This window comes from Chiloscyllium plagiosum, unplaced genomic scaffold (genome assembly GCF_037043375.1).
Source record: "Chiloscyllium plagiosum isolate Xiang-an unplaced genomic scaffold, Cpla_swu_hap1 HiC_scaffold_35, whole genome shotgun sequence".
In the NCBI taxonomy this organism is placed as follows: Eukaryota; Metazoa; Chordata; class Chondrichthyes; order Orectolobiformes; family Hemiscylliidae; genus Chiloscyllium; species Chiloscyllium plagiosum.
The window spans coordinates 54,830,100-54,852,749 of record NW_028270173.1 but is presented as its reverse complement, the minus strand read 5'-3'; the positions used below and the strand labels follow the sequence as shown (position 1 = coordinate 54,852,749).

The window sequence follows — 22,650 nt, the reverse complement described above, 5'->3', positions numbered from 1 at the left end:
TGTACTTATCCAAATGCCTTTTAAATGTTATAACTATATCCACTTCTCCCACTTCCACTGGAAGTTCACTCCACACACAAACCACACTCTGTATAAAACAACTGCTCCCATGTCTTTTTTTAAAACCTTTCTACTCACATCTAAAGAATATGCCCCTTGCCTTGAAATCCTCCATCCCGGGGAGAAAAGACACCTGCCATTCACCTTATCCATGTCCCTCATGATTTTATAAACCTCTGCAAGGTCAGCCCTCAACCTCCCACACTCCAGTGAAAAACGTTGCAGCCTATGCAGCCTCTCCCCATACCTCAAACTCTCTAATCCCAGTAACATCCTGGTGAATCTCTTCTTAACCCCATCCAGCTTAATAATATCCTCCCTGCAACAGGGAGAACAGAATTGGGCAGACTACATCAAAAGAGGCCACTTGGTTACAAAAATCAGAGGGAAGATGAGATTGAGTTTTACAGCTCTCATTGTCATCTGGAATGCAGTACCTGGGATGGTTCTGGAAGCAGGGTCAACAGGAACATCCAAAGGGGAATTGAGAATGACAACATCAAGAAGAATTTTGTGAAGTCAGACCAATGGGCTCACTCCCCCAAAGAGCACTCATGGATACAATGACCTTCCTCTTGGTTGTAGAATGGTGTAATTCTCAGGAAAGAAAAGGGTGTTAGAAACCTGGGGTTTGGCAGCACTCACAGCAGAACCCGTGTACGATATTTGATCAGCTTTTCTTGTGTCACTTTCAGGCGTGATATTCAGTGACGGGAAGTTGTGACGGGAGAACCGAAAGTTTGTGATCTCAGCTCTCCGAGGATTTGGCATGGGCAAGAAATCCATTGAAGACAGGATCAATGAAGAGGCCAGCTTTCTTGTCAATGTGTTTGAGAGTCACAAGGGTGAGTGCTTGGTAGGTCATGACATGCTGGGATTCATGGTTCCCTCGAAATTGACATCTACAGAAAAGATTTTCACTTGAATAAAAGATCCCAACACCAACTTTAGATCAAGAGAATGTTCCAGGGCAGCATCCACACATCAATGCTGCTGCTGCTGTGAAGATTCAGGACTGTACTTCCCCTCAGTTTAACTCGGTCCTGCCTGATCAGCAGAGACTCTGCCACTCTGGTTCTTTGGTCATCGCCTCCACGTGTTGGTGACAAAGACTCTCATGTGTACGGCAGAGATGTGGGTGTCGAGGTACCTAGACTTGCTGAGCTATGGCTGTGGTGAGGCTCCCAGGTCAGTCACTGTTAGGGTGGCCCTTGGGGGCCCTCTGGTTCCAGGTCCCAATACAACTTGGAGACGAGTGGAAAGCATCCTTGTGGGATTTCTTATTTTAAAATGTGGGCTGGTCCGTGCACACCGATTCCCACAGGACACAACAGGCTGTGACATTGGTGCAGTGGCAAGGGAGTTTGAAAGTAATTTGAGTCCAGACTCTGGTGTGTAAGCACGGACACAACATGGTCTGTGTCTGGTTGTCTGCTCCTGCGCAAAGCTTACTGAATTACTTCCATTCCTTCAGTGTGGACGGTGGTTGCTAAAAGTTAGGTGCGATGGGGAATTAACAGCCTTTCTCATGCTCTTCCCAACTCTCGGGTCAATTTAGGCATTTGTTTGTTCAAGCCATTGGTCCATTTCACCCCTAAGATCTGTTTGTTCCTCCTCGACTTGGTGTGACATAATTTACAGGTGAAATCACTGTCGTCCCTCTCTCTCACTGAGTAGACATGACTGGTGCTGAGTTTAACCTTAAACATGCCTCAGGTGAGGGACGAGATTGAAAAGGTGGGACCTTTATAGCAATCACAGCCAGTGTGAGAATTGACACCATGCTATGTGTTCAAACCTTTACACATGACATTGGCACCGCTGACTGCCAGCAACATTTTGCCTGTGTCTAGTTGCCTCTTGAGAAGGAGATGGTGAGCTGTCTACTTGAACAATTCCAGTTCACGTGCTGTAGGTTGACCCACAATGTCCTAACGGAGGGAATTCCAGGAGTTTGATTCAGTGATGTTATACAATAATACATTTCTTCCTCCCACACTCCAGTCTCTTCAGAGATGTAGCTTTGAATCCCATCGCTGCCAAGTCATTTTAAGCTGAAGGATTCTTCGTAACCTGAGGTGGAGGATGGGAAAAAATTGTGGCTGTAACAGCTGCTCCATATTGGAGATATTGCAGTGTTGGAGATGATTTCCTGGAATCTTTGGAGCAGTAATTACTGTTTTATAAGCTGTTGCTTTGATTATTTGGGAAGAAATCAAAACAACAATGGTTTTAAAAATGATGAAGCGAGACAAAGCAGATATCACATGGAAGGTTCGAAATGGAGACATCAAACCGAAACAGCTGAGCAACCCAGGAATGACCCTGGACAGCTGTGTGACCCATCAGTGAATGTGCATAACTGAGTTACACAGCAATGACCCTGTACAGCTGTGTGACCCAGCAATGACCCTGTACAGCTGTGTGACCCAGCAATGATCCTGTACAGCTGTGTGACCCAGCAATGACCCATACAGCTGTTTGACCCAGCATTGACCCTGTACAGCTGTGTGACCCAGCAATGACCCTGTACAGCTGTGTGACCCAGCAATGATCCTGTACAGCTGTGTGACCCAGCAGTGACCCTGCACAGCTGTGTGACCCAGCAATGATCCTGCACAGCTGTGTGACCCAGCAATGACCCTGCACAGCTGTGTGATCCAACAGTAACCCTGCACAGCTGTGTGACCCAGCAGTAACCCTGCACAGCTGTCTGACCCAGCAGTGACCCTGCACAGCTGCATTACCCAGCAATGACCCTGCACAGCTGTGTGACCCATCAGTGAATGTGCACAGCTGTGTGACCCGGCAGTGACCCTGTACAGCTGTGTGACCCAGCAATGACCCTGTACAGCTGTGTGACCCAGCAATGATCCTGTACAGCTGTGTGACCCAGCAATGACCCATACAGCTGTGTGACCCAGCATTGACCCTGTACAGCTGTGTGACCCAGCAATGACCCTGTACAGCTGTGTGACCCAGCAATGATCCTGTACAGCTGTGTGACCCAGCAGTGACCCTGCACAGCTGTGTGACCCAGCAATGATCCTGTACAGCTGTGTGACCCAGCAATGACCCTGCACAGCTGTGTGATCCAACAGTAACCCTGCACAGCTGTGTGACCCAGCAGTAACCCTGCACAGCTGTCTGACCCAGCAGTGACCCTGCACAGCTGCATTACCCAGCAATGACCCTGCACAGCTGTGTGACCCATCAGTGAATGTGCACAGCTGTGTGACCCGGCAGTGACCCTGTACAGCTGTGTGACCCAGCAATGACCCTGTACAGCTGTGTGACCCAGCAATGACCCTGTATAGCTGTGTGACCCAGCAATGACCCTGTAAAGCTGTGTGACCCAGCAGTGATCCTGTACAGCTGTGTGACCCAGCAGTGACCATGTACAGCTGTGTGACCCTGCAGTGACCCTGTACAGCTGTGTAACCCAGCAGTGATCCTGTACAGCTGTGTGACCCAGCAGTGACCATGTACAGCTGTGTGACCCTGCAGTGACCCTGTACAACTCTGTGACCCAGCAGTAACCCTGTAAAGCTGTGTGGCCCAGCAGTGATCCTGTACAGCTGTGTGACCCAGCAATGACCCTCCACAGATGTGTGACCCAGCAGTAACCCTGCACAGCTCTCTGACCCAGCAGTGACCCTGCACAGCTGCATTACCCAGCAATGACCCTGCACAGCTGTGTGACCCAGCAGTAACCCTGCACAGCTGTCTGACCCAGCAGTGACCCTGCACAGCTGCGTGACCCAGCAATGATCCTGCAAAGCTGTGTGACCCAGCAGTGACCCTGCACAGCTGTGTGACCCAGCAGCGATCCTGTACAACTGTGTGACCCAGCAGTGACCCTGCACAGCTGCGTGACCCAGCAGTGACTCTGCACAGCTGTGTTACCCAGCAGTGATCCTGTGCAACTGTGTGACCCAGCAAGAACCCTGTACAGCTGTGTGACCCAGCAGTGACTGTGCACAGCTGTGTTACCCAGCAGTGATCCTGTACAACTGTGTGACCCAGCAATGACCCTGTACAGCTGTGTGACTCAGCAGTGACCCTGCACAGCTGCATGACCCAGCAGTGACCCTGAACAGCTGTGTTACTCAGCAGTGATCCTGTACAACGGTGTGACCCAGCAATGACCCTGTACAGCTGTGTGACCCAGCAGTCACCCCCCGCACAGCTGTGTTACAAAGCAGTGACCCTGCACAGCTGCGTGACCCAGCAATGACCCTATACAGTTGTGTGACCCAGCAATGACCCTGCACAGCTGTGTGACCCAGCAGTAACCCTGCACAGCTGTGTGACCCAGCAGTGACCCTGCACAGCCGTGTGACCCAGCAATGACCCTGCTCAGCTGTGTGACCCAGCAGTGATTCTGTACAGCTGTGTGACCCAGCAGTGATCCTGTACAGCTGTGTGACCCAGCAATGACCCTGCACAGCTGTGTGACCCAGCAATGACCCTGCACAGCTGTGTGACCCAGCAGGGACCCTGCACAGCTGTGTGACCCAGCAGTGATCCAGTACAGCTGTGTGACCCGGCAGTGACCCTGTACAGCTGTGTGACCCGGCACTGATCCTGTACAGCTGTGTGACCCAGCAATGACCCTGTACTGCTGTGTGACCCGGCAGTGATCCTGTATAGCTGTGTGACCCAGCAATGACACCGCACAGCTGTGTGACCCAGCAATGGCCCCGCACAGCTGTGTGACCTAGCAGTAACCCTGCACAGCTGTGTTACCAAGCAGTGACCCTGCACAGCTGCGTGACCCAGCAGTAACCCCCCGCACAGCTGTGTTACCAAGCAGTGACCCTGCACAGCTGCGTGACCCAGCAATGACCCTATACAGTTGTGTGACCCAGCAATGACCCTGCACAGCTGTGTGACCCAGCAGTGACCCTGCACAGCCGCGTGACCCAGCAATGACCCTGCTCAGCTGTGTGACCCAGCAGTGATTCTGTACAGCTGTGTGACCCAGCAGTGATCCTGTACAGCTGTGTGACCAGGCCGTGATCCTGTACAGCTGTGTGACCCAGCAATGACCCTGTACAGATGTGTGACCAGGCAGTGATCCTGTACAGCTGTGTGACCCAGCAATGACCCTGCACAGCTGTGTGACCCAGCAGTGATCCTGTACAGCTGTGTGACCCAGCAATGACCATGTACAGCTGTGTGAGACAGCAGTGATCCTGTCCAGCTGTGTGACCCAGCAATGACCCTGTACAGCTGTGTGACCCGGCAGTGATCCTGTACAGCTGTGTGACCCGGCAGAGACCCTGTACAGCTGTGTGACCCGGCAGTGATCCTGTACAGCTGTGTGACCGAGCAATGACCCTGTACAGCTGTGTGACCCAGCAATGACCCTGCCCAGCTGTGTGACCTAGCAATGACCCCGCACAGCTGTGTGACCCAGCAGTGATCCTGCACAGCTGTCTGACCCAGCAGTGACCCTGCACAGCTGTCTGACCCAGCAGTGACCCTGCACAGCTGTGTGACCCAGCAGCGATCCTGTACAACTGTGTGACCCAGCAGTGACCCTGCACAGCTGCGTGACCCAGCAGTGACTCTGCACAGCTGTGTTACCCAGCAGTGATCCTGTGCAACTGTGTGACCCAGCAAGAACCCTGTACAGCTGTGTGACCCAGCAGTGACTGTGCACAGCTGTGTTACCCAGCAGTGATCCTGTACAACTGTGTGACCCAGCAATGACCCTGTACAGCTGTGTGACTCAGCAGTGACCCTGCACAGCTGCATGACCCAGCAGTGACCCTGAACAGCTGTGTTACTCAGCAGTGATCCTGTACAACGGTGTGACCCAGCAATGACCCTGTACAGCTGTGTGACCCAGCAGTCACCCCCCGCACAGCTGTGTTACAAAGCAGTGACCCTGCACAGCTGCGTGACCCAGCAATGACCCTATACAGTTGTGTGACCCAGCAATGACCCTGCACAGCTGTGTGACCCAGCAGTAACCCTGCACAGCTGTGTGACCCAGCAGTGACCCTGCACAGCCGTGTGACCCAGCAATGACCCTGCTCAGCTGTGTGACCCAGCAGTGATTCTGTACAGCTGTGTGACCCAGCAGTGATCCTGTACAGCTGTGTGACCCAGCAATGACCCTGCACAGCTGTGTGACCCAGCAATGACCCTGCACAGCTGTGTGACCCAGCAGGGACCCTGCACAGCTGTGTGACCCAGCAGTGATCCAGTACAGCTGTGTGACCCGGCAGTGACCCTGTACAGCTGTGTGACCCGGCACTGATCCTGTACAGCTGTGTGACCCAGCAATGACCCTGTACTGCTGTGTGACCCGGCAGTGATCCTGTATAGCTGTGTGACCCAGCAATGACACCGCACAGCTGTGTGACCCAGCAATGGCCCCGCACAGCTGTGTGACCTAGCAGTAACCCTGCACAGCTGTGTTACCAAGCAGTGACCCTGCACAGCTGCGTGACCCAGCAGTAACCCCCCGCACAGCTGTGTTACCAAGCAGTGACCCTGCACAGCTGCGTGACCCAGCAATGACCCTATACAGTTGTGTGACCCAGCAATGACCCTGCACAGCTGTGTGACCCAGCAGTAACCCTGCACAGCTGTGTGACCCAGCAGTGACCCTGCACAGCCGCGTGACCCAGCAATGACCCTGCTCAGCTGTGTGACCCAGCAGTGATTCTGTACAGCTGTGTGACCCAGCAGTGATCCTGTACAGCTGTGTGACCAGGCCGTGATCCTGTACAGCTGTGTGACCCAGCAATGACCCTGTACAGATGTGTGACCAGGCAGTGATCCTGTACAGCTGTGTGACCCAGCAATGACCCTGCACAGCTGTGTGACCCAGCAGTGATCCTGTACAGCTGTGTGACCCAGCAATGACCATGTACAGCTGTGTGAGACAGCAGTGATCCTGTCCAGCTGTGTGACCCAGCAATGACCCTGTACAGCTGTGTGACCCGGCAGTGATCCTGTACAGCTGTGTGACCGAGCAATGACCCTGTACAGCTGTGTGACCCAGCAATGACCCTGCCCAGCTGTGTGACCTAGCAATGACCCCGCACAGCTGTGTGACCCAGCAGTGATCCTGCACAGCTGTCTGACCCAGCAGTGACCCTGCACAGCTGTCTGACCCAGCAAAGACCCTGCAGAGCTGTATGATTTTGCTGTTTAGTAACAAATGTATCTGGACATTGGCGTTCATTCTGAGAAAAATGAACAATCAGTAAAATTCAAAGTTGACCTTTCAGAAACCATGCGGGGATCTCACAACAGGGAGCAGTGAAATGGCTAGCTTTAAAGTGTAACCTTACTGTGGTTTTTGGTAAATCTACAACAGTGAGTACAAGGGGTACTTTTGATTATATGTTTTTATTAAGATCTCTCTCTTCAATAAACTTTAATGATATAAAACAGAGGTACTAAGTTATCCTTGTTTGAGCGGTACGACAAGGCTATTTTCTGTGTCTGTCGATTAAGGTGTAAAGATGGCCTTTAGTAGAGTGATGTGCTCTTCCTGTTGGATGTGGGAGATTGGGGAGAGTTTCCAAGTTACTGATGATTACATCTGCAGGAAGTGTGTTGTTTGCAAATTCTATTGGATTGCATGGATTGGTGAGAGTGGCAGGTTGAGGAAATGAGGAATTTACAGGAGCGAGGGGTGTGGTGGATGGCAGCTTCAGGAAGGGAGAAAAACTGCACAGACAGTCCGGTAGATGGGTTAACTCCAGGAAAGGTAGGCAGATAGTGCAGGAGTCTCCTGTGGCTATTCCATCTCAAACAAGTATGTTGTTTTGGAAAATGTAGGAGGTGGTGGGCTCTCAGGGAAATGTAGCACCAAGTTTTTAGTAGTGAGACTGGCTCTAATGTAACAAGGTGGTATGTCTCCTTCAAAGTGATTTCTTGTAACTAAGAGGATTGATGTGGGCAGAGTGGTGGATGTGATCCAAATGGACTTCAGAAAGGCATTCAACAAGCTTCCGCATGGTAGACTGGTTAGCAAGGTTAGATCACATGGAATACAGAGAGAACTAGCCATTTGGATATAGAACTGGCTCAAAGGTAGAAGACAGAGGGTGGTAGTGAAGGGTTGCTTTTCAGACTGGAGGCCTATGACCAGTGGAGTGCCACAAGGATCAGTGCCTGGTTCATTGATTTATATCATTTATATAAATGATTTGGATGTGAACACAGGAAGTATTGTTGGTATGTTTGCAGATGATGCCAAAATTGTAGGTGTTGCAGACAGCAACGAAGGTTATCTCAGAGTACTACAGGATCTTGGCGAGATGGGCCAGTGGACGAAGAGTGGCAAATAGAGGTTAATTTAAATAATGCGAGATGCTGTAGTTTGGAAAGGCAAAGCAGGCAGGGCTTATGCACTTAATGGTAAGGTCCTCGGGAGTGTTGCTGAACAAAGAGACCTTGGAGGGCAGGTTCATAGTTCCTTGAAAGTGGAGTTGCAGGTAGATAGGATCGTGAAGAAGGCATTTAGTATGCTTTTCTTTATTGGTAAGAGCATTGAGTATAGGAGTTGGGAAGTCATGTTGTACAGGACATTGGCTAGGCCACTTTTGGAAGATTTTGTGCAATTCAGGTCTCCCTCCTCAATGAAGGATGTTGTGAAATATGAAATGGTGTAGAAATGATTCACAAGGATGTTGCCAGGTTGGAGGGTTTGAGTTATAGGGAGAGGCTGAATCGGCTCGGGCTGTTTTCCCTGGAGTGTCAGAGGCTGAGGGGTGACCTCTTAGAGGTTTATAAAATCATGAGAGGCATGGATTAGGTAAATAGACAAGGCCTTTTCGCTGGGGTAGGGGAGCTCAGAACTAGGGAGCATAGGTTTAGGGTGAGATGGGAAAGATATAATGGACGCCTAAAGGGGCAACATTTTCATGCAAAGGGGGGTACATGGATGGAATAAGCTGCCAGAGGAAGTGGTGGAGGCTGATATGGTTACAACATTTAAAATTCATCTGGACATGTGTATGAATAGGATGGGTTTAGAGGGATATGGGCCAAGTACAGGCAAAAGGCACTAGATATAGATGAATTGGATTGAATGGTCTATTTCCATGCTGTACATCTCTATGACTATGACTCATCTAAAAGCTGCAATTTTGACTTCCTGCTTCCTGATTAATCTTAAATCTTCCCAATTCTGACAAAACTCAGCAGGTCGGGGCGTATATGTGGGAGAGAAAACAGCGTTAACCTTTCAAGTCCCCTTCTTCAGAACAGGAACATTGAATAGGGAGCTGGACAGATTCCTGAAGAAGCAGGGAATAGAGGGATATGGAGTGTGTGGAGGCAGAAGGGTTTTAGTTCAGAAAGGTTTCATGCTTCAGTACAGGCTCGATGGGCCGAAGGGCCTGTTCCAGTAATGTACTGTTGTTTGTTAAAACACTAACTCTGTTTTCTCTCCAGGGATGCTGCCAGATGTGCTGAGTTTCTCCAGCAATTTCTGTTGTCGCTTCAGATTTGCAGCCTCTGCGGTTCTTTTTTTTATATGAGTAACTTGTGCTTTGTAAAAGAGGACAATGATTGAAGTATTATTACTGTTTAGAGGCCTTTTTGTAATGGAATTCTGTGTTTATTCACAGGTCAGCCTTTTGAAACTGCACAGATTATGTATTTGGCTGTGAGCAATATCGTCTGTTCCATCATATTTGGAGACCGTTTTGATTATAACAATGAAGTATTTATCCATCTAACAAACATGGTTAATGAGAACATGAGACTGTTGGGAACAGCTCCAATACATGTAATTGTCGTTTTGTGGTATTGTACTCAGGCTGAGTGTTGAGGTCATTTGCAATTTGGTGTGTGTGACGGTTTCCACATCTGACTTGTTACAGGTTGAAGACTCTTGTTAACATTGTGTCTCAGCCATAAATGCTGATATGTGAGACAGGCCTACGTGGGCTAAATTGGAAAACTTTTGGTCAGAAAATAAACGTGGAAATCTATTTTAAAATAAAGCAAAGAACTGCTGGCAATCAGAAAATGGTTGGGAAGTTGCTGGAAAGACCCAGGAGGTCTGGTAGTCTCTGAGGAGAGAAAGTTTCAGGTCCAATGGCCCTCCTTCAGCACTGACAAAATTAACCTGGCCTGGCTCTGAACGTGTTGTCACCGTAATGAGTTTTCTGAACTCATTTAGAATGAAATGAGGCATTTTATAGAATCACAGAAAGATTCCCCGAAGTGGAATCATTCTCCCAGACTCTTGATATGGAGAGGGAGTGGGTGTGGGGGTGTGTGGGGGGGTGGGGGGTGGGGGGGGGTAATGCTTTCAAGAGATGTGATTCCCTCAGCTTCCCACATGAAGGAAAATGATGCAAGTGACATCAACCTGGGGGAGCCGGGTTCAAATCCTGCTGTGGTGGATGGTGGAATTTCAATTCGCTTGAACAATACAAATCTGGATTTAAGAGTATAATGATGAATATAATTGGCAAGAAAAGCCCAGCTGGTCCACTAATTTGGAGGAAATCTGCTGTCCTTACTTGGTCTGACCTGTATCTGATTTTTGGAATCCATGTGTAACAGATGATAGCTGATAGGTCACCCATTCTGGATGGCTAAAGCATTCAAACTAAAACTGTAAATTTGGAGGGTTTATGGGTTGGTGTGGGGGCACTGAGGAGAGGAGAGGAAGTGCAGTGTTGCCATGACAATCTCCTATCTCCCATGAAGCATCACTGAATATAAGTAGTTGCTGCACTGACCGTGGACGAGCGATCACTGGATCCTCCAAAGGCCTGATCCTTATGTTCTTGTTCCAATCCAGCTGTTCAACTCTTTCCCATCTCTGGGATTTCTGATTCTGAGCCGCAGGAAGATTATTCAAAATCAAGTGAAGGTGCATGAAATCATTGAAGATTTCTTCAAAGCTGCCAAAGAGACGTTGAGCGAGAACAGCATCCAGACACTCAGCGAGGCCTTAATTCTGAGGCATCAGCCGGTACAGTGACACACCTCTTCAGCACTAAGGGGAATCTCCCCAGATTTCAGACTCCACACCAGGACTTTGTGGGTTTTGATGGAGGAAGATTCTGTGTCAAACATCTGTTAAAATGTCGCTCAGTGCTGCCCCTTGTTTCTGGATACAACTACGAATGTGTAGCTTCAAGCGCTCACTGTATCTGATTATTTATCTCATCGTAGTGCTCATGACATCACGTGGATGCTCAATGTGTCCAGAATATAGCATTGATGGTGTGTGAGCTTCAATCTTGCAAAAGTCAACACGGAAAGTCTCATGAGTAATATAACTGAGGAGAGGTCTTTCCTAATTTTACACATTATTTTCCCCGAACACTGCCCTTGAAATTACACCTGGATCTGTTGTTCAGTGCTTTGGAGCCACACTATTCTCATTTTGACTAGGAAATCAATCTCTTTAATGAATTTAAACCCCACATTCATTAAGTCCTGCCCCTTCATCTCTGCTGAGCTGCCAGAGTGAATTGAAACCTAATGGTGAACTCAGACAGGAAAGGCAACTTTCCTTCAGAGAATTGGAGGGTGATACAGCAGAGGGGAAGGTCGCTCGGCCCATCATATCGATAGCTGCTCCCTGGTAGAGCTATCCCACTCCCCTATTCTTTCTCCACTGCCTTGTCACTTATTTCCCTTCAAGTATATCCCCGACTCTCGTGTGAATGTAGTTTTGTGTCTGTATCAGGAATTCCAGTCACTCAGCATCGCATTGCTGTAGAGTGCTCCTTGTTGCCCCCTCCTACTGGACTTGTCCCTGACCCACCCTGCTCCTGCAATCAGTCTCTCCTTACTTATCCAGTCAAACCCATTCATGATTTCCAACAGTTCTATCGAATCTCCCCTTGACCTTCTCCCCTTCAGTAAATCTGCCCTGCACCCACGCCCCAGCATTGACATTTTACCGAAAGTGTGACACCAGAACTGGATGCAATATTCCAGCTGAGGCCTCACCAGATTTTTATATATATTTGTATATAAAACAGAATGGTGTGGGTTAACTTCCTGATGTACGTACTCAGTCCAACAAAAGCTGTAAAGTTGCTTTAAAGGACTTCTCGACCTGTCCCTCCACCTTCAAATTGGTGAAGTCTATTGCCTCCCCAAAGCCTGACCATGAGTGAGTGTATTTCTCCTCCCTCCACTTCCCATTTCCCTGCATTGTATTCCATCTGCCAAGTCTGTCATTGTCATCATGATGTTCATAACCAGAGGCTGGAAGGATCACTATCCTCAGGCACACATACCCAGACATTTATGGAGCTGAATATTTTCCTGAAGGAGGCGACACACTCTCCTTTGTTTCATTTTGTCTTGAAGGAGCTGGGAGGTGAAGATTTAGAGAGTAAGAAAAAGGATATCGTGGTTACAATCAATGACCTGTTTGCTGCTGGCACAGAAACCACCTCCACTACCCTCTGCTGGGGACTTCTTCTGATGGTAAACTACCCAGAAATCCAGAGTAAGGAATCCTTCACTCTGTGTTTGTTAGTTTGGTGGTTGTGCCTAAATTGGCATCTGAATCTAATATAATATTGTTGCTTGTATAATTGTATCTTGTTGCTTGTAATGTATATAGATGGTTGGGAGGGGAATGCAGACATGGTCTGATTGATGCGTTTGTGGATGACACACAGTTCAGGGGTGCTGTGGATGGTAAGGAGGATTGTCAGAGGATACAGCAGGAAAGAGATTGGTTGGAGAGTTGGGTGGAGAAATGGCAGATGGAGTTTAATCCAGACAAATGGAAGGTGATGCATTTCGCGAGATCGAATGCAGGAGGGAAGTACTGCACACAGTAAATGGCAGAAACCTTCGTAGCACCAACATACCGAGGCATTTGGTGTGCAGGGCCACAGTTCCCTGAAAGTGACAACACAAGTTGATAAGGAGGTCAAGAAGACATCTGGGCGTGCTTGCCTTCACTAGTCAGGGATAGAGGATGAATAATTAGCAAGTCATGTGGCAGTGGTGTGGTAATATAGTGAGGCCACATTTGGAATATTGTGTACAGTTCTGGTTGCCACACTCCCAGAAGGATGTGGAGATTTTGGAGAGGGTTCAGAAATGGTTGATAAGGATGTTGCCTGGTGTAGAGGGCATTAGCCATGAGGAGACAGTGGAAAAACTCAGTTGTTTTCACTATAATTTCAAAGGATGAGGGGTGACCTGATCGATGTTTACAAATTATGAGAGGCATGGATAGATGGAGTCTTTAATGACAGTTCCTGGGTGACATCAATTTAAGGTAAAAGGGGGTAAGTTTAACAAAAATATGAGAGCCAAGTCTTTTTTACCCAGAGGGTGGTAAGTGCCTGGAGGAGGTGGTGGAGGTGGAGACAATAGTAACGTTTAAGAGGCATCTCGACAATAGAGGAACAGGCAGGGAATAGAGGGATACTGACCACGTAGAGGCAAAAGGGTTTTAGTTAGAAAGGCATCACGTGTCAGCACAGTCTTGTTGGGCCGAAGGGCCTGTTTCTGGGCTCTACTCTCCTTTGTTTTGTTTTAGTCAGTCCTTTATGTTCCCTGAGGGAGGTTAGTTTCTGTCATGAGTGTCTTGGCACGTGGCATTTCATATCTACATCTAGTGCTCAAACCCACCCTCCCCTCGGGGTAAAATACTGACCCCTGTAAGAATCTGATTGAGAATAAGACAAGACATTGTCAGCCAGGAACCCAGTGACCATCAAGAGCAATACTGAAACAGCTCTGGGTTCAGCACTATATTGGCCATCTCAATCAGAAACCCCTCCAATGGTTGGGATTAGAAAGAGCTGATCATTAGTGAGCCAGCAAGTGGAGTCTTCCTGAGCTTGAGCCCAAGGTGACACCTCTGGGCACAGAGGAGACAACTTTCATTGCAGGTTCTGGGATGATTCCCAGGGTGACGTTCAGAAAGACACAAAATCAATATTGACACATCTCATCAATCCACATTTTAAATTCTGTATTTGATTTCTGCCCTGGAGTTGGAGCACAAAAACTTTATTAAACACCAGAGAAAGTGCTAGACCTGGGAGTGCAGGTTTGAAAGAGAGCAGAGCTATAACCTGTTGACAGTGTGGCACAGTCATACTCCTGCATCTACACACCAATCCCACTAGGTGGAGCCTTGCTGTACAGCACTGAGCTCCATACCTGGATCGATGTTCGGAGAATTATCCAATTTATCACAATTTTCCTGAGTTTAAGCCCAAGTGAACACACCAGTAGCTGCACAGTGAACACTCCAATCTTGTGGATCGTTGTGGTCAAGGGGAACCAACAGCATGGAATGTGGAGACAGAGCATTGATAAGCCTCGAACAAGTTGTATCCAAGACCTCTCTCGCCTCCCTCAGGGACATCGGGAATCCAACAGAACTGGCAGATCCTCTGTCAGTCTGATTCACTTGGGTAAATAATTGCCTAACTGTCTGATTCCCAATTGGACTGAAGGCAAGAAGGCTTTATGTAGGTTGAGGTGAACAGTTATCCCAATAAACAGGTCACTGAGGAGGGGATGGACCACTTGGATTGATTTGTTATACTTTCGATCTCGGTTGAGGGGGGAATACTCTGGGGGTGGCCCTAAAATGTCCCTCCTGGGATCATCCTGCCCCTGCCGAGTTTCCTGCCCAACGCTTATTTTGTGGAAATTTCGGCTCGACAAATCAGCACCTTCAATCGGAACCTTCTCAAGGGTAATAAATATGAATAATGGCATGGAATTATTTTAAATAGATTGTCAAATTGTCCTCAGTAGTGAACAATAAAAATTTACCTTGGAGGTTAGCACACAGTGGGTGGTATCACATCAGCTGTGTGTTTGGGGCAGTTTGATGTTTATGCCTGTCAGAGTTGATGAAGCAAAGTATTGAGAGGGGAATGTACTGGCAATGGAACTGATCGAGCCCGTTCCGTGTCACTCAACAACACAAAGTTCTCCACTTCAGTTCATTCTGCAGTAAACTGTTTCCCTCCATCCAAAGATCTTTACCTTTTTGCCTATTTCAGGGAAAGTTCAAGATGAAATTGATCGGGTGATAGGAGCTGGTCGATTCCCGAGGACAGAAGACCAGAGACACATGCCCTACACTGAGGCTGTGATTCACGAAATCCAGAGGTTTGCCAACATTTCCCCACGAACCTTCCTCATTCGACAACCGAGGACACGCATTTCAGAGGGTATTTCCTTCCAAAGGTATCAGAGATACAAGGCTTACTTTTCACAATTTGTGCCACTTGGAGCATTGTTCGAGACAAAAGAAACTGCAGAGACTGGAAACCAAAATAAACAAACAGGAGGCTGGAAGGACACAGCAAGTCAGGCAGCACCAGGAGGTGGGGAAGTGGGCGTTTCGGGTGTAACCCTTCTTCAGGACTGGGGGTGGGGGTGAGGGGGTGGGGTGAGGCATGGGGGTCAGAGTGGTGAGGTAGGAATAGGTGAACACAGGGAGAGGGCACGATCTGGTTGGTCGATGGGAGGAATGTATCCAGTTGGTAGCCAGAAGGAAGGGTCGATCAGAGGAATGGAAGGGAGGAGGAGGGGCTGGGAAGTGAGCTGGATGGGGAGGTAGATTATTTGAAATGGGAGAACTCAGTGTTGAGTCTTCCCGGCTGTAGGCTGCCCAGGCAGAAGATGAGGTGTTGTTCCTCCAACTTGTGGTCTGGCAATGGTAAAGGTTGAGGATGATCATATTGGAGAGGGAGTGGGAAGGGGAATTAAAATGGACAGTGACTGGGAGGTCAGGTCGGCCCCTGTGGGTCCGGCTGAGATGTTCAGTGAACAGTTCCTTAAGTTTACATTTGGCCTCCCCAGTGTAGAGAAGACCACATTGGGAGGACCTGATACAGTAAACTAGGTTGGAAGTGAGACAGGTGAACCTCTGTCTGACCTGGAAGGACTGTTTGGGGCCCTGGAGGGAGGTGAGGGAGATGGTGTACTGACAAGTTTTGCATCTTTTCCAGTTGCAGGGGAGGTACCGTGGGTTGGATGTGGGATGACAGGGAGATATTGGTGGGGAGAGTGGCATAAACCAAAGGGAACATTTTTTTTCCGGAGTGCAGAGAGGTGTGAGGAGGGGAGATGTTCTTGGGGTTGGGTCTAGTTGGAGTTGGCCAACCTGACCTCCCAACCACCACCTATTTCAATTCCCCTTCCCATACCCTCTCCGACATGTCCATCATCCTCCACCTCAACATTGAGCTCTCCAATTTCAAACAACCTCCCTTCCCATCCCCCGACTCCCTTCACAGCCCCTTCCCCTCCCTTCAACTGCTCCCTGCCACCCTTCCCACCCAAAACCCTCCCCCACAACCCCACCCCATCTTTATCTCCAGCTCCCCTCAACCCCCACCGCCGGTCCTGAAGAAGGATTTTACTTGGAACATTGTTGCCATGGTAATAATATTGTGGTACTTTCTGAATAAATGCAGGAACTGAGTTAGAAGGGAAACAAATTAAAATGGGGAATTTCAATGTTGAGGATTGCTATTAAAAAGTCTCATTGAAGGTTCTCATCACACAACCTTGTAAGAAATGGGGAAGTGTGCTGTTTTTACAGATATAGAAAAGCAAGAGTGTGTATGTGCAGAAAAGGGGTACAGGGAAAAATATCAGCTAGGCAAGCATTAGGGAAATGTATCTTTATCTTTAATGAATAATTGTGGATAATTTAATACTAACTTTAGTGCAGAATTATTAAAGCAAATAATTCTTTTTAATAATAGTCTCAGCAAAATAGCTGAGACAGCTGAAACGCATAAACCAAGCATGAAAAGGTACATTGTTAAAAGGTATGTTCAAGAATGGAATGTACCTGTGAACAATGGAAGATGTTCCAGGCAAAGTAAAAGAACATCAGGATACAAGTTTCGCCTTATGTCAGCACTTACAGAGGGAAAGGTTGCCAACTTGGAGAAAAGGGGGCAATAAGAGCGGAGCGCAGCTGGGTAGTGGTAGAATACAATAAGAAAGATTGGGTAATGTAAGAGTCGGGAGAGGTGACCTCACGCAGCTCAAAAGAATAACTGTGTACTAGTTTGAATGTTCATTGCTCATTTGCTTCTGCATTTGATGCCCTTTCTTGCAAGATCGTAGAATAAATTGTCTTGTTTCCAGTTTTGGTGGTCTCGTCTAAATTTTATTAAAATTGTTTCTAACAACCTCAACGGTGAAAAATGAGGCCATTTCTCCCATCTCATCTGTACTAGCTCACTTTAGCATTTTGACAGAACCAAACGCCTGCCTTTCCCCCATAAGCCATTGGTCCTATTGAAATAATCATCAAGTGCTCTCCTGAATGCCTCATGTGACCCTGCCTTGACCATACTTCATTCCAAACCCAGTCACTAACTGTGGGAAGAGGTTTGATTTTAAATCTCACCTCACATTTGTGTTTTTTAAAATGCGTTAAAACTGTGCTGTCTGATTCTCAATTCAGTTACAAACACTTGGCACTCATCAGGATGATGCCAATGTAAAGGGTAACATTGTTGTTAATGAATGAGAGGAGAGTGCTGATTGGTTGGCCAGTAAACCCTGAGTAGCAGAGGCTAAAGAAAATGCACCCGTTAATGATGACTGGCGCTTAACTTCCAAGCTCTGGTTAAGTTTAAAACTGGGCAGGTTGACTATGATTTCCCTGAAGGGTGAACTGGAGAGAGGCAGTCACCTATTTTATTGAGTTGAACAGGCTCAATCTATGTACGTGTTCCTTCTGTCAGCAAGTAGCGGGGCCCTGTGCACTAATCTACCCAGCCACCGCTGCAGGTAATTATGTCCCACTGCAGGCCAAACAGCAATTTGGATTTTAGGAATTGAGTTTCTTTAATCGTGGGGATGAGCCGTTACATTTGACAATAAGGTGGAGTCGGTTATAACCTGAGGTATCTAGTGAAACTAACAGGATCAGGGAGAAAACTGGGTTTTCCACATCCTGCATGACTCACTCTCCATTAAACACAGGCACAGTAACACATTCAGAATGGCTTTCTGTGTTTTTCAGGGAACGTACGTTATTCCTTTACTGACCTCGGTGCTGTACGATAAAACCCAATGGGAAAAGCCCCACCAGTTTAACCCGGCTCACTTCCTGGATGCTGATGGGAATTTTGTGAAGAGAGAAGCCTTCATGCCTTTCTCTGCAGGTAACCGGTTGTAAAAGGGGCCATGTGTTCCGTTACTAAAATATTCCCATTTCTGAAGTGAGGCAACTGACTGTGGAGGGCCAGCTCTGATTTGAACTGGGAGCGAGTTCCAAAATTTCACAATGGGAGGGAACTCCACGATTCTGAGCCAGCGACACTGAAGGAATGGGGAGATGGAAAAGGCAGGCCAGTGGATGTGAAGAATGTGGGATGAGCCATCATCCTATTGAATGACAGAACAGTCTCCAGGAGCCGAATGGTCTGCTCCAGTTCTTATTTCTCGTGGTCTTAAGGTCAGGATGGTGAGTGGCTTGGAGGGACTGTAGTGTTTCAAGAAGCCAGCTCACCACCACCTTCCCAATGGGACAAATCAGGAATGGGCAATAAGTGCTGGGCCCAGCCAGTGATGTTCATGTTCCATGAGTGAATAAGGAGAAGGGAAGTTAAATTCGAAGGCTATGACCAGTAATGTCAACTAATTCAGCTCAGGAGGTGCCACAGGTCCTGCGATCCCATAGGGGTTTGGTGGGACCACACTCAGTCACAGTTTTGGTCTCTCCACCCAAGGAAGGGTAAAGTTACCTTAGAGAGAGTCACTGAGCTGACTCCTGGAACAGGATCTTGGTGCTCTATTCCTTAAAGACATTGAAATAAGAATAATTCTTCAGGCCCTGGAGAGGGGATGTGTCATAGAGTCAAAGAGATGTACAGCATGGAAACAGACCCTTCGGTCCAACCCGTCCATGCCGACCAGGTATCCCAATCCAATCTTGTCCCACCTGCCAGCACCCGGCCCATATCCCTCCAAACCCTTCCTATTCATATACCCATCCAAATGCTTCTTAAATGTTGCAATTGTACCAGCCTCCACCACATCCTCTGGCAGCTCATTCTATACCCATACCACCCTCTGGGTGAAACGTTTGCCCCTTAGGTCTCTTTTATATCTTTCCCCTCGCACCCTAAACCTATGCCCGCTAGTTCTGAACTCCCTGACCCCATGGAAAAGACTTTGCCTATTTACCCTATCTATGCCCCTCAGAATTTTTAAACCACTATAAGGTCACCCCCAGCCTCCGACACTCCAGGGAAAACAGCCCCAGCCTGTTCAGCCTCTCCCTATAGCTCAAATCCTCCAACTCTGGCAACCTCCTTGTAAATCTTTTCTGAACCCTTTCACAACATCTTTCCGATAGGAAGGAGACCAGAATTACATGCAATATTCCAACAGTGGCCTCACCAAGGTCCTGTACAGCCACAACAGGACCTCCCAACTCCTGTACTCAATACTCTGACCAATAAAAGAAAGCATACCAAATGCCTTCTTCACTATCCTATCTAACTGCAACTTCACTTTCAAGGAGTTATGAACCTGCACTCGAAGGTCTCTTTGTTCAGCAACATTCCCTAGGACCTTACCATTAAGTGTATAAGTCCTGCTAAGATTTGCTTTCCAAAAATGTAGCACCTCGCATTTATCTGAATTAAACTCCATCATTTCTGTTCAATGGACAGCCTCACAGTAAAGGAGTGTCCATTTCGGACAGGGAGAAGGACAATGTTCTCTCACTCAGAGTGGGGTGTGTCTTTGGAATTCCCTGCACTGAGGGTCTGTGGATGTTCAGTCATTGAGTAGATTCAGGACCGATTCAGGATCTGAGTTAAATGGATAGGAATGGGGAAGGTTTGGGAAGGTGGGGTGAATGAGCAAAGAGCTTGAAGGGCCGAATGTACTCCCAGCTGTTTGATTTCTGTCTGTACGGGGATAGAGAGACACACTGTGGGAATGGAATTGCTTGCAGTTGGTGACCATTGAGATGGTTTCAGCGATGGGGATTTGGAAGATGGTGGTCTATGAATGGACTGTGTGTGTGTGTGTGTGTGTGTGTATGTCTGTGTGTATGTGTGTGTGTCTGTGTGTGTGAGTGGGTGTGTGTGTGGGGGTGTCAGTGTGGGTCTGTGTGTGTGTATCTGTGTGTGTTGCTGTGTCTGTGTGTGTTGGTGTGTATGTCTGTGAATGTGTTGGTGTGTGTGCGTCTGTGTGTGTGAGTGTGTGTGTGTGTACGTGTGTCTGTGTGTATGTGTGAGAATGTGTGTAAGTGTGTGTTGGTGTGTGTTGGTGAGTGTGCGTATCTGAGTATGTGTGTGTGAGTGTGTGAATGTCAGTGTGTGTGTCTGTGTGTGTGAGCGTGTGTGTATGTGTGTGTGTCTGTGTGTGTGAGTGTCTGTGTGCGTGTGTCTGTGTTTATGTGTGTGTGTGAGTGTCTGTGTGTGTGTCTGTGTGTGTGTATGTTGGTGTGTGTCTATGTGTGTTTCTGTATTTCTGTGTGTGAGTGCCTGTGTGTGTGTCTATGTGTTGGTGTGTCTGTGTGTGTGTGTCTGTGTGTGTAAGTGGGTGCGTGTGGGGGGGTGTCGGTGTGGGTCTGTGTGTGTGTCTGTGTGTGTTGGTGTGTCTGTGTGTGTTGGTGTGTATGTCTGTGAGTGTGTTGGTGTGTGTGCGTCTGTGTGTGTGTATGTGTGTGTGTGTATGTGTGAGAATGTGTGTAAGTGTGTGTTGGTGAGTGTGTGGGTCTGAGTATGTGTGTGTGTGTCTGTGTGTCTGTGTGTCTGTGTGCCTGTGTGAGAATGTGTGTAAGTGTGTGTTGGTGTGTGTTGGTGAGTGTGTGTGTCTGAGTATGTGTTTGTGTGTGTGAATGTGAGTGTGTGTGAGTGTGTGTGTCTGTGTGTGTCTGTGTATGTGTCTGTGTCTGTGTGTCTGTGTCAGTGTGTGTGTGTCTGTGTGTGTGGGTGAGGTACTGACCGTCCCCTGTTCTTTTTCAGGTCGGAGGGTGTGCGCTGGTGAGGCACTGGCTAAAGTGGAGCTTTTCCTGTTCTTCACCACTCTGCTGCAGAAATTCCACTTCCAGGCCCCACCAGGCGTGACAGACCTGGACACCAGCCCGAGAATCGGCTTAGTGTCCAACCCGAAACCCCACCGGGTTTGTGCTGTGTCTCGCTGATGGGACCCAGCGACAGGCCCAGTCGGTCTTTCACTGCTGGCTTTATAAAGGTGGGAGCTGCAGCACAAAGTGTGAGGCAGCACCAGAACCGGATTACCCTGTCTCTATGTGACATGGCACACAATCATTTACTCTTCGTACAAATCTATATCGTCCCACCTTCACTTCTGTAACGATAATGTTTCCAGGGAATCGGCTGAGAATGTTCTCCCATTACAAAAGGAGGCAGACATTTCATTGAGGGTTTGAATGCTCTTTGCAAATTAACTCAGACCCCATTCCAAACCTGTCTGACTGATTCATTTTGAGGTGAATCCTTGCTTTTTGGAGCATTACATTCATTGAGGTATTTGAACTGATGCATTGCAATGACTGAATGATTAAACCATGTTCCCGAATCTTGCAATAATTCACATTTCTCTCTGAATTGTTTGTTTGGGAGGTTTCACACAGCCTAGTCAGACTGGTCGGTCTAGTTCCATACAAACCTAATTGTGCGAAAACTGTCAGATTAAAATGAATAACTGAATGGTTTAACCATGTTCACTATTAGAGTCGTACAGTCATAGAGATGTACAGCACAGAAACAGGCCCTTCAGTCCACCTTGTCTATGCTGACCAGATATCCCAACCTAATCTAATACCTTTTGCCCACACTTGGTCCATATCCCTCCAAACCCTTCCTATTCATACACCCATCCAGATGCCTTTTAAAGGTTGTAATTGTACCAGCCTCCACCACTTCCTCTGGCAGCTCATTCCATACACTCAACAGTCTCTATGTGAAAAGATTGTCCCTCAAGTCCCTTTTAAATCTTGCCCCTCTCACATTAAACCTAAACCCCTCGCGTTTTAGACTCCCTACCTTGCGGAAATGACATTGGCTGTTCACCCTCTCCATATCCTTCATGGTTTTTGTAAACCCCTATAAGGTCACCCCTCAGCCTCCGACACTCCAGTAAAACCAGCCCCAGCCTGTTCAGCCTCTCCCTGAAGCTCAAATCCTCCAATCCTGGCAACATCCTTGTAAATCTTTTCTGAACCCTTTCAAGTTTCACAACATCCTTCCGATAGCAGGGAGACCAGAACTGAACACAGTATTCCAAAAGGGCCCTAACCAAGGTCCTGTACAACCACAGCATGACCTCCAACTCCTATACTGAAGTGAATTGTTAATCTGCGACAGCCCATTTTGCTCTCTGTAATAATTGAGGAGTCACAGCTGGAAAGGAAAATTGTTTCTTATTGGACACCAAAATAGAGCCATTACTTGTTTTGTATATGAGCCAGTCCCAGCCTGGGGCAGACGCACCCCTGAGTCTGCAGCACGATGGTCCTGTAGTTAGCACTGCTGCCTCACAGGGCCAGGGACCCGGGTTCGATCCCAGCCTCGGGCGATTGTCTGTGTGGAATTTGCACAGTCTCCCTGTGTCTGTGTGGGTTTCCTCCCACTATCCAAA

At 48.0% G+C, this 22,650-nt stretch overlaps 1 pseudogene across 1 annotated transcript in view; it reads left to right on the top strand.

Moving 5' to 3' along the window:
- LOC148140939 (cytochrome P450 2K6-like) overlaps window positions 1-22,277 on the top strand; it is a 28,913-nt pseudogene extending 6,636 nt beyond the window's left edge. Inside the window, exons 3-9 of the transcript XR_015753105.1 lie at window positions 756-905; window positions 9,663-9,823; window positions 10,850-11,023; window positions 12,379-12,520; window positions 15,057-15,243; window positions 18,050-18,191; window positions 21,012-22,277. The product of XR_015753105.1 is annotated as a cytochrome P450 2K6-like (transcript). The remainder of the gene's footprint in view (window positions 1-755; window positions 906-9,662; window positions 9,824-10,849; window positions 11,024-12,378; window positions 12,521-15,056; window positions 15,244-18,049; window positions 18,192-21,011) is intronic.
- Window positions 22,278-22,650: the final 373 nt, after the last annotated feature.